We start from the raw sequence: 10,979 nt of genomic DNA, 5'->3' as shown, positions 1-10,979 counted from the left end.
CCCCTGGAGCAGGAATACCCCAGCTGCTGCCCTGACTCCTGCTCCTGAGAGCCTTTGAGGTGTGGCAGGGCTGCTCCACGGCTGGTTTAGTGTCTCTTCTGGAGCACCTGCTCATCACTCACACAGAAACCATTCCTTGGTGCTTCTCCTGCAATTCTCTTGGGTTCCTGGACCCCGTGTGATCACTGGGATAAACACTTTAAAACTCTCTTTCCAAAAGCTGAGCCTCTGCTGAGATGCCAGCTAAACCTTTCCTGGGGCTGTGAGAGCTCCCTGATAAGATCCCACATAACATGCTGGGAATTACGTGTGGCAGGCCCATTCCTCACCCAAGAAATGAAAACAGGGGCTGTTTCACAATGCATAAAATAACAGGGAAAACATGCCAGTGGGTGGCAGGGGATGCTGCTGAGTCACTGGATATTAAGCAATGCAGAACAAAGCAAACCAGGATTACAGGCTCTTTGGGGATGCCATATCAAGGAACCATTTGGAAGCAAGCTGCCTGGCACATGCAGGCACAGGCATCTGTCACCACAGACATGCTCTGGCCCAAGGCAGGAGCTAAAAACCCCAGAGCCAGTGAGGCTAAATGATCTCAGAAGGATCTTGTTACTCACCTGGGGAACACAGCAGGAAGACTAGAAAACTTCATCTTAAAGCACAGCAACAAATCCTAATTTTTAAATATTTTTTAGCTGGACTTTTAAGAATAAAGATATATATATTTCATTGAGCAAAATTTATGTAGTCTGGTGCCCACCAATACGGATTCTTTTAATCTTTAAATCTTTAGTACCTCTTCAGCTACTTTTTTTTTTTTTTCTATCCACTTCCAGAAATGCTAACATATTCCAGCATGAACTGTGTGGCCTCAGATGTCCTCATTGAAGGCTAAAGGTATGCAGTAATTAAATTGTGCTAAGGGAATTTCCTGTGAAGCTGTTGCACAAATCTATTCCAGAAAGAATGAAAAGAAATGAATGAAAAGAATAAGCATGCTATTAATTTGGAATAGGCTTCTTATAAATATGTTTACTACTACGTTGCTGGGCTCAAGCAAGAATATCTAGTTAAAATAAGACATAGAAAAGAGATGGGAGATGATGGAGCAGTTTTAGAATAGGCAATATCCTTATGATTATTCACCTCCAAAGAGGTAGCTTAGGATATTAATTTGGAACTAGAAGTAAGTGGGGGCTACAGATAGTTTTATGATTTCTGTGATTGATTATATATTCTCCTCTTTCTTTGAATGGAGCTATTTAATTTTGCATTCACATGTGAATATGCATTCATGCAAAGGCTGCAAATTACTGTTTTTACTGTAACAATTAATATAAACCTGTGATTCTTATAGTTGGTTTTGATCTGAACTGAAACAGAAGCAAGCATTTAAAGGGGTAGGGGCAAAATGCAAAAATGCAAAATGCAAAAAGCCAGTGGATGGTAGAAAAATGTTAGAAAATACATTAGCCCTGTGACTAGTGAGCTGACCTCAGACATGACATCTTTGGGTTTGACTCTGCATTGTATCACATCTCCTAAAGAGCTTCCTAGCACAGAATTCCTAGATATTCTGCAGTCTTTCCTCTCATTCCAGTTCATCATTAAAAATTTTAATCCTGGTTCCATCTTGCTGCAAGTGAAAATAAGTATTGACCCTTTTTTAAAATTTAAAATAAATAAATTTTTCTAACCAAGACTGCTCCTTTGCATTCACTTCTAAACATACCAGACTCTGGCAGGAGTGCCAGGTTTGGGATCTGGCTTTTCCAGTTCATCCTCTTCTACAAAATCTTTTACACCCAAAGCACAACAAACCTCTTAATCCTTCTCTTGATGTTTGAAATTTCTTATGTAACCTTTAATAAAAGTATTTCTAAAGAAATCTGCATAATTCTGCCCAGACTTGTGGGTGGTAGCTTGGGGTAGGACTTCTTGTGGTGCTCACTACCAGCAGTTTGGTGGGAGAGGAGGAACAGCTCAGATTTTGGGACCTGGAAGGATGTTCTTCACCAGCTCTCTAAACAGAGGGGATTTGCCCCAGTTGTTCTGTCAACAAGAGGACACTAACAAAGAAAAAGTCTATCAGGGGATATTTTGAAGCTGAGTAAGGGTCCCCACTGCCTTACCACATCCCAAGGGCTGAAAATCCAGCATGAATGGACATTAATTCCTGTCAGGCTTATCCATCATCCACCCTGTAAGAACCTATGCTGTTAACACACAGGAATAACACACGGTCACCTACTCAGGATAATGATTTTGAGGATTATTACACCTGCAGAGAGGGGATATTTCACTTGTGTTAGGCCATTGTGACTGTTACAGAGTATGGTGAGTTGTAAAGATAAATCCATGCTCACTTAAAAAGGTGTGGATTTTCACTGTAAGAACAATAAATCTCACCGTTATATTTATGCTTTATACTAAATTTTCTCTGCCAAAATTATTTTAAAAACTCTGCCAACAGGGTTTGTAAAATAAACTCCAAAAAGATTCTGATTGCACAGATAGATATGGAATACAATAATATTTTGGGTTACCCTCAACCTTTTTCATTTTTTGGTTTGTTTTTTTTTAATCTAGACTCTTTGTAACAGCAAGACATCTTAACCATAATCCAAAACACATTGCTACTGAACATTAATGAAATCTTTTTAATTAAGGTTCTCTTTGTAAGGAGTTTTCATCAAGAGGAGAAATGTTTCTGAGAGACTGCTCTGGGCATTGCAGGCAAGTTGCAGAAAAGCAGAACTTCTCACATCCACCTCACTGCAGCCCTGTGAAGCTCCCAGGCACTTCCTGACAAGCATAACATAAACAGGAAACAAGCTTTTGTCTTTTTGAGATACATGTGTGAGCTGAGACCAGACAGCATGGCAAGTTTGAGAGATAAATCCACATCAATCTTTCTGAAGAGTAAAAAAATATACAATTCACTGCACTCCTATTTCAGGATCACCTTAAAGAGAGATGAAAGACTACTACAAAAAATAGAGTGTTTATATAATACTGGCTTATACTGATGACACTACATGGAGGAATAGAAATTGGCAAAGCATTTAGGATGGAAAATGCAACTTGGCTTAGGTGGCTACATTGTGCTATGTAGAGTGTTACAGATAGGATTGAGTAAATGTACAACAAGCAGAGTGTAAATTCTTTGCTATTTGGTGGAAAAGGTGTGTCCATTCCTTGCAGATGCCCTGTCTTAATGGGTAATTCTATTCTTGTTCTGCCAAACTACCGGCAGATAAAATAATTCTTGGTTGTTGGAAACTTCTTGGAGGAAGCGATGGAAAATTGCTTGAGGACCCTGAATGTTGTCATGGCAGTAAAAGAGGCTCTGAAATCATAAAAAGTAGAAATAAAATGCAGTCCTGAGATGCCAGTCCAGTCAAAATTTGTTTCCCAGAACTGCAGGCATTCCCCCTCCTATGAACAAACTGATCTTCCCTGCTAAAGACAGGAATGGGGGGTTTGCCTGTTTTGGCTGCAAAGCTTCAGCTTCAAATCAAATATCATTAATGGCAGACAGCTTGTTGATAATTCCTAACTTTACTATTGCCTGCATCTGTTTGTAATCCACCTCTGCTGCCTCTCCCCAGTACCCAGCATATGTTCCCCAACATACTCAAAGCAGGTAATCTTCTCCTCTTCCCCCTTTTCTTGTGTGTTAGTCTCTCTTCACCTAATTATCCAAGAAGCCTCTCTTTCCATCTGTTATAAATCAATGGCTTTCCTATCTTTGGCAGGAGCCAGACATATCAGAGGTGCAATTTTTTTTTTTTCTCAGGGAAGAATAACCTTACGTTAAAATGTTTTAGAATTGTCTAAGTTGCCAAACTCACTGTCTTGCAGGCAGATTTACCTTCTTCAATCATTTACTTGCTTTGCTTTTAATACTATCTGAAATTCTAAATTTAGTGAGTTTACAAACTGCCAATTGAATTTACAAATTCAATTTTTCATAGACTGAAAATAAGTAGCAGTTGCAAGTACTTTGTGCCTTTCTAACTTAATTTCTTAACAAACTTTATTTCACTCCTTTGACTAAAATGTAAAACAAGGATAAATACTTGAAGAAAATTAAAACCCTGTGTTTCTCAAATGTGCAAATGCAAACAAATTAATGTTTCAAATGTCATTTTGTACTGATCATCAAAGTATAAATTGATAGATCATATTACAAATTGAATTGCTTCCTCCATTTTTAGCAAAATCAAAAAAGTCAGACCAGATGTAATTGTTCATTCTTTGAGCACAAAGAACATTTCATTCACCAAAACACCAAATATTTTTCCATTTACACCATGCTGCCCATATGCGTAACTGCAAAACAGATTGTAAGGAAACTAGAAAAGAAGAAAAAAAACAGACAACAAAGATGTATTTCTCCCTTTAAAATATAGCCTAAATGCAGCATCTGGAATAATTAGGAGCCTTTTTTGCTCAGAAACCATTTTCATGTAAATGAGATTGTCACCTGGGTTCCAAGCCTGCAAGCATTAAAGGTCATTTTATCCATGGGAGTAATTTCTCTTAAAAGTATTTGCAAGATTAGAAAGCAGAGTAATGTGATAAAGTGGAATGACAATGGAAAGACATTATTAGATACCAGTTAGATACATTAATTTAGCCAATTTCGTATCAGTCAAACTCACTGGCTTCATGCAGATCAGCTATTTTAACAAAGCAAGATTAATTATCTCTAGCATTATCAGCTGGTAGCTTTGCCAGGGAAAGTCTCTCTAAAGACTCCATTTTGGGAAACAATAAATTACTGTACACTCTCCAATAATAAATTACTGTACTCTCTCCAATAATAAATTACTGTATACTCTCCAATGCTCTGAACACCCTTGTTGATGTGGAAAATACACAACAGCAAGTACATACCTCCTTGTCACCTGTAGAGTGGTGCAGCCCTGCTGCTGCCAATAACAGCAGAACTCCTGGGGCTGTAGGAAGCAAACCTTGCATAAATTGTCACTGCAGCAGTAAAACACCAGCAGGAGACTGCAGGGCTGCATGCACTGCATCAGCAACTAATCTGGCACTACCAGATCACTACTCTGTGTATAGAGAAAGATAATGTTCACTTTCTTTTATTATTCAAGTATTTTAAAGGAAATTTTACATATTAACTTGAAATGTTTTCCCTGAGTTTTAAATGTGTAACAGAACACTTCCACAGGTCACTAAACTTCAGTGATATTCCTAAAACACAGTCAGTGTCTCTGAAATCTTTATGTATCAGAAGGCCTCTTTATGTGGAGATTAAGAATCTGCTGGGGACCCTAAATAGTAGATATGGTTTTGAAAGCATAAACAGTTTGACAGTAATTTCACTTTAATGTTATGTTAGCAGTTTGTATCATTTTTTTTTTACAATAAAGCCTTTGAGATACTATATATATAAAAATCATTTTGTCCAAAAATCCTGGAGAAAAAGAGTGTCTTTACAAAGCCAGAAATGTGTAGCCTATCATACAGCTAAGTCCATCTGCTCTACAGTCCTAAATCCTAAATATATAACTTAATTGTATTCAAACTTCCTCACTTGGACCAGCAGAGAGCAAGAACCACTTCAGTGAATTTGGATGGTTTTCTGGAGTTTAGTCAACTTCTGCTCAGGCCAATGGCATACATTTAATGACTTAAGCAGAACTTACACAGAACAGCTTCAGATATTAGGAGTCAAACCAGAGTTTTCTAGAAAATTTTCTGATCTCAAAGAGCTTTTTCCTGAGACAGCCAATCTAAAGATACACAGAGAAATGGTTCATTGCAGGAGGACTAGCCAAGGAACACTGGCCAGGGAGTCAGTGTAAGGCTCAAATGCAGCCTGACTGAGCAGAGAAATTGCCACAAAGCAGAGAAAAAAAGCCAAAACATGAAATTAAATTCCAGTCCAAATACTCACAAAATCCTGAAAAACACAGATTTATTATTCTGTGACCCTTGCTGATTGTAGCAGTTCATCTGCTCAGGAGAGCTATTCTCAAAAGCTGTGGAATAGCAAATTCTGTATTGTCTGATACAGACATACAATGTCAGATTTCATCTAATTCCCATCCCATTCAAGGTGAAACAAAACAGTCCCCATTTCTTCTGAAATTCACCAATTAATACAAGATGATTCCCTAAATAATTTCAATTTTGTACCAAGGAAAGTGTGCTTATAGGTGAGAACTGTGCCAGCTTAATTACTGTACTGCAACTTGCATGTGGAAAACAGTAAGATCTGTAATATTTATGTTGGAAAGTAGATTTTGGTTCTTTATGGAATTCTATACCATTTGATAATAGTATTCATGTATAATAATATATACTAGTATCCTGTTTCGTAAATAGAAGCTTGCTCTCCTCTAAAACTTAATAGTGAAGTGTTTCCTGCAGACCTTTCCCATGTGTATGTTCACTACATCATACAGAATCAAAATAATCACAGATTCAGCTAGGTTGGAGAAGAGCTTGGAGGTGATGCATCAAGTCTCATATGTATGAGTTCTTTCATGGATACTGTGTATTTGTTAAAAAAGAACATTTGCAAGATCAACTGTTTGCCTCTGAAACCAAGCAGATGCATTTAATTATTTCTGAGTATTAATTGTAATTAGCACCTAGATGCATCACTGACTTTACAGTTTGACTTTGCTGCTTCTGTCAGTCGTGTCATCAGTAAACAGCATTTTCATCTATAAAAAAGGGCAGAGTTTGATAAGATTAAAAAATATGTAACAGGCAGAGCTCTCTATATATCTACTACATGCTCTCACATTCAACAGAAGTGACTAGAAAAATTCAGACAACTCACATAGTCAAATTTTATGTGGAAAAAGTAATTCTGATGGAGTTTAAGTGACACTTATAAAAAGCTGAACTTGTTCTACATGTTAATAATCAGTGTGAGAAAGATTTATCAAAATGTATATCCTGTAACAAGTAACAGAGCAAAATTACCTTCAGTCATATGAAGACAATAAAAATGGCCAGTATCTGACCAAAGGTACCAAGTGCTATAGATACAAACACCTGAACTTGGACAGGGACAACAGCAATCAGCACAGTGTGTGGTAGATCATGAAACTCACATTGGACTAGGTCAGTGAATCCCAGTGTAATGAATGTAGCAGGGCCAAGGCCTTTATTAAACAGCTCTTTATTAATGGGGGTCACAGGGAATAGGCCCTACGCCTGCTGCTGCTGCTAGGCAACGCCGGGAGGAGGTCCTGCCGATCCCGACGAACGTAGGGATGGGAGTCTCAGCCTCACGGACACGTCCGAGATCTCAATAGTGGCTCATTGGTCTGGGGGTGTCATTCTTCTTAACTGCCCTTAAGGTTGTGGTGATTAAACAGTTACAAAGGACATATTGCAGGTGACTTGGCTTGTTAGTTGAGATGATCTGTGAACTTGGGTTCGGTGTTGGTTGACTATTTTTGTGAATCTTTTCTTCAACAACAACTTCCAGTAATGGTGGTACTGGGAAACTTCTGGAGATTTACATATAGGGTGTGGCTAACTTGATAGGCAGGCAGCAGCAGGCCGGAAATGAGGTAAGGGAAAGGGCGGAAATGGTAAGGCCGGAAATGAGGTAAGGGGAAGGGCGGAAGGAGGAAGTAACTGGGATAGGGGAAATACAATAAACCAGGGTTTGAATTACATAGGGACTACATTTAACTGGGGAAAAGAACATAACAACTTGATCAAAGAACCAACAAACGAATGAGTGGATAGAACGATAAGGTAAGCAACAATCTTTTTAACTCTTCTAGCAATGTTGTTTTATGGTTTTCAGCTAAGACTTTTTACCACACCCAGGATTGCTAAAATTGAAAATACTAATTCCAGGGTTAATGATTTAAAGAGATTAGATCCAGCTGTATTAATGTAATAAAATTCTACCAATGTCATAGTACTGAAGAAAAGAGAAGTCATGATAAACTAAAAATTGAATTTGCACTCTGCTCTCTGACATTAATCATAAATAAAAGTGTTTTCAAGCCTTTCAGGTTTTCTGAAGAGACACTGCTCTTCATGGACAGTAAAGAGTCCTCTACAATTTTTATAATTCTGATCCCGTTACTCGTAATTTTTTTTTCCCCATTGGTGTACTGTGTTATAAAAATGCCATTTCTTCCTGAGAGGTAACTGGGCATATACATACCTTCTACAGCAATTAGCCAGGTAATTATAAATAAATAAAATTCCTTTTGGACTTAAGACTTGCCTAAAAATGTTGAAAGCCTTTTGAATGCATGTGAAAACACATATGCAAATAAATGATGTGTACTATCCGTGCATCAAATACCTACTAATTCAAGAGATGCATCCCCCACTCTTTGGGAATCACCTCAGAGACCATTTTTTCTTCCAAACACTTGCCAGGATAGGGATTTTCTGACTAAAATGGTACAGAGGGTTTGTCATGTTCATACTTAATCTGTCAGCATCCATTTATGAATTGAATTTTTCTTGAGAAAAATATAGCATGAGATAGACTCAGCAGTTCATTCTCTTCCAGTGCATCAGGATAGACTTGTAACTTATTTCTTTAAGTACATTTTTTTAATTTGAAGATAAAAACCACAATAAAATACTTCTGTCATAGCACTGCCTTCCTTCATAACTTAAGAAACTGCTGCAAAAATCAGGCAGTCCTATAAAAATGCAGCAGCATGCTGAAATGTTCCCTCAGAAAGGAAAAAGCAAGGGGGTATGCATGTCTTTTTCTTTTTCTGTATAACCTGCAGCCCTATTTTTCTTGCCTATTTTTCTGCACTGGCACTCCACTTCTTCAACTGGAGTTTGAAGCCTGTCTCCTGCTAACTATTACATTATCAATAATCTTCACAGATCACAGCCTAGAAACCCAAACTTTGTTCTGGTTTGGGTTTCTTGGTTTGTTTTGCTGGGTTTTTTTCCCTGCAGGTATTAATTAGTGCAAATTACTGGAGTGACGTGGTTTAAGTTGGAGAGTGCTATCAAGTAGACAGTGGCAGCATTACTTAAAATTTGCTTTTCAGATTTTCTTGTTCTTGTCATGTCATTGTCCAGTTCACTGGGTCTGCAAGAAATTTAAAGTACCCACTGTAACTTCTGAATCTTTAGTCTTTACTGAAGTCAGAATAATGGCACCTTAAAGATATGGTTAAACATGTATTCTTTTATATATCCTTTGAAAAGGTCTTATGATTTATGAAATATTGCTGAACACTCATTTTTCTCCATTGGCTAATCTGTCCAAAGTCTGAGCAGGTTATTCAGAATTTCAGTCACTTCTAATGGGATGGTAGCTCCTGCACCACTGATAGAAACATCTGGATTTTATTCCAGCAGCATTCTACAATTCCGGCTGCTAAAACACTTCTCTCACCGGAAACTAGCATGTGAGGATTTAATTTTGTTCACCTGCAAAATTCCATTTGTATGACCTTTTCATTGAAATGCACATACAGCAGCCCTCAAACTGAGAGGAACTGACATTCAAATAAATCACAGAAAGAAGGGAGTACATCACTGCCACATTGGCAGACACTTGGAGACCTGTTGAGAACTATTCTCTTTCAAAGCAAAAAACACAAAATGCAAAATCAAAGCCAAATGGGAAGAGTTATACTCTCAGAATAAATTAAGAGCATATAAATACATGTTCTGAAAGAGTCTCCTACTCTTTTCCAGAGAAACTCACACAGTAACTTTGTCATGCTTGTACTTGCAGTGATTTAATACAGATGGTAAATTCAATACATTACCCCCACAAAGAGATTAAACTGGTGCCAAACAGGAAATATAAAGCACACACGCAGAACAATATTTATATGTGTATATATTTATAGATATAAAAATGCATATATTAGACATAATACATATTCTATACATTCCTGTATCCCGCATTTCTGACCTATGAGGATGGCATGGCAGAAAATCACACTGTGAAAAGCCAGTGCCAACAATCGAGTCCTGCAACTTTACTCCAAAAAATGGAGAGACAGTGGCCTATAAGACTCTCCCTTTATTTGAATAAAGTTGCAGGACTCTTCTGTCTCCGTTGACTGGCTCATCAGTGTGTGAAAAAGTAAAAAAATGTGTCATATTTATTGTCAAAAATCTGCTGAAGCCTAGGTAGACATTTCTCTCTATATGAGGCTGTGTATGTATTTAGCTTTTCTGTGTCTATCCCATCTGCAGGGCTCTCTGGGCACACAGAAAGATCTGCCCTCACACCCTGGTGTTTTTAGGGTGAAAATGCTCCTCAGGCACTTAATGGATGGGGATGTGATAACTGATGAGAGATTCGTGTTAAGCATAAAAGTATGGGGGTTCGTATAAACCAGAGTACTGAGTTCTGAAATGAAGCCTGACACTAAAGAATGGAAAATATATTATTAAATAATTTTATTTTAAATCTTATGTTATCTAAATAAGTTGCATCAACTGACAGCTTGCAAAACAAGGCTTTTACACAGCCCAACACATTCTGCAGAATCAGATTTCCTGCTTTTGTGTGATCAATCACAAACTATCTGCTAAAGATCAGAATTCCCACTTCTCCTGTTTTTATCTACCCAGACAAGATGGTTCCATGACCAATTGTCCCAAGAGCTGTCCCACCAAGTTTGGAAGTTTCTCTGACCACCACTGCTTACCTTGCAGAATTAGTACAACAAAACAAGAACAATTATTGATTACTACAAGGAAAACCAGACTGGTGGAAGCGTGGAGTGGGCGGTGACCCGTCACGTTTTCCCCAGCGCTGCTTGCTCTGTCTGGATAAAACAAAGCAACCTAAATTTTGCTGAATATCGAGACTTCTATTTCTCATTTCTAGCAGGGAGGACATTTCCCAGTGAAACTCCCATCAGGATACGGGCACCGACCCCGCCCTCACGGCCCGGCCCCGCCCGCCATGTCCGAGCACGGCCCCGCCCTCGCTGCCCGGCCCCGCCCTCGCGGCCCGGCCCCGC

Source organism: Erithacus rubecula, assembly GCF_903797595.1.
Source record: "Erithacus rubecula genome assembly, chromosome: 6".
Lineage (NCBI taxonomy): Eukaryota > Metazoa > Chordata > Aves > Passeriformes > Muscicapidae > Erithacus > Erithacus rubecula.
The sequence above is the reverse complement of the archived record's forward strand: the minus strand, read 5'-3'. Positions refer to the sequence as shown.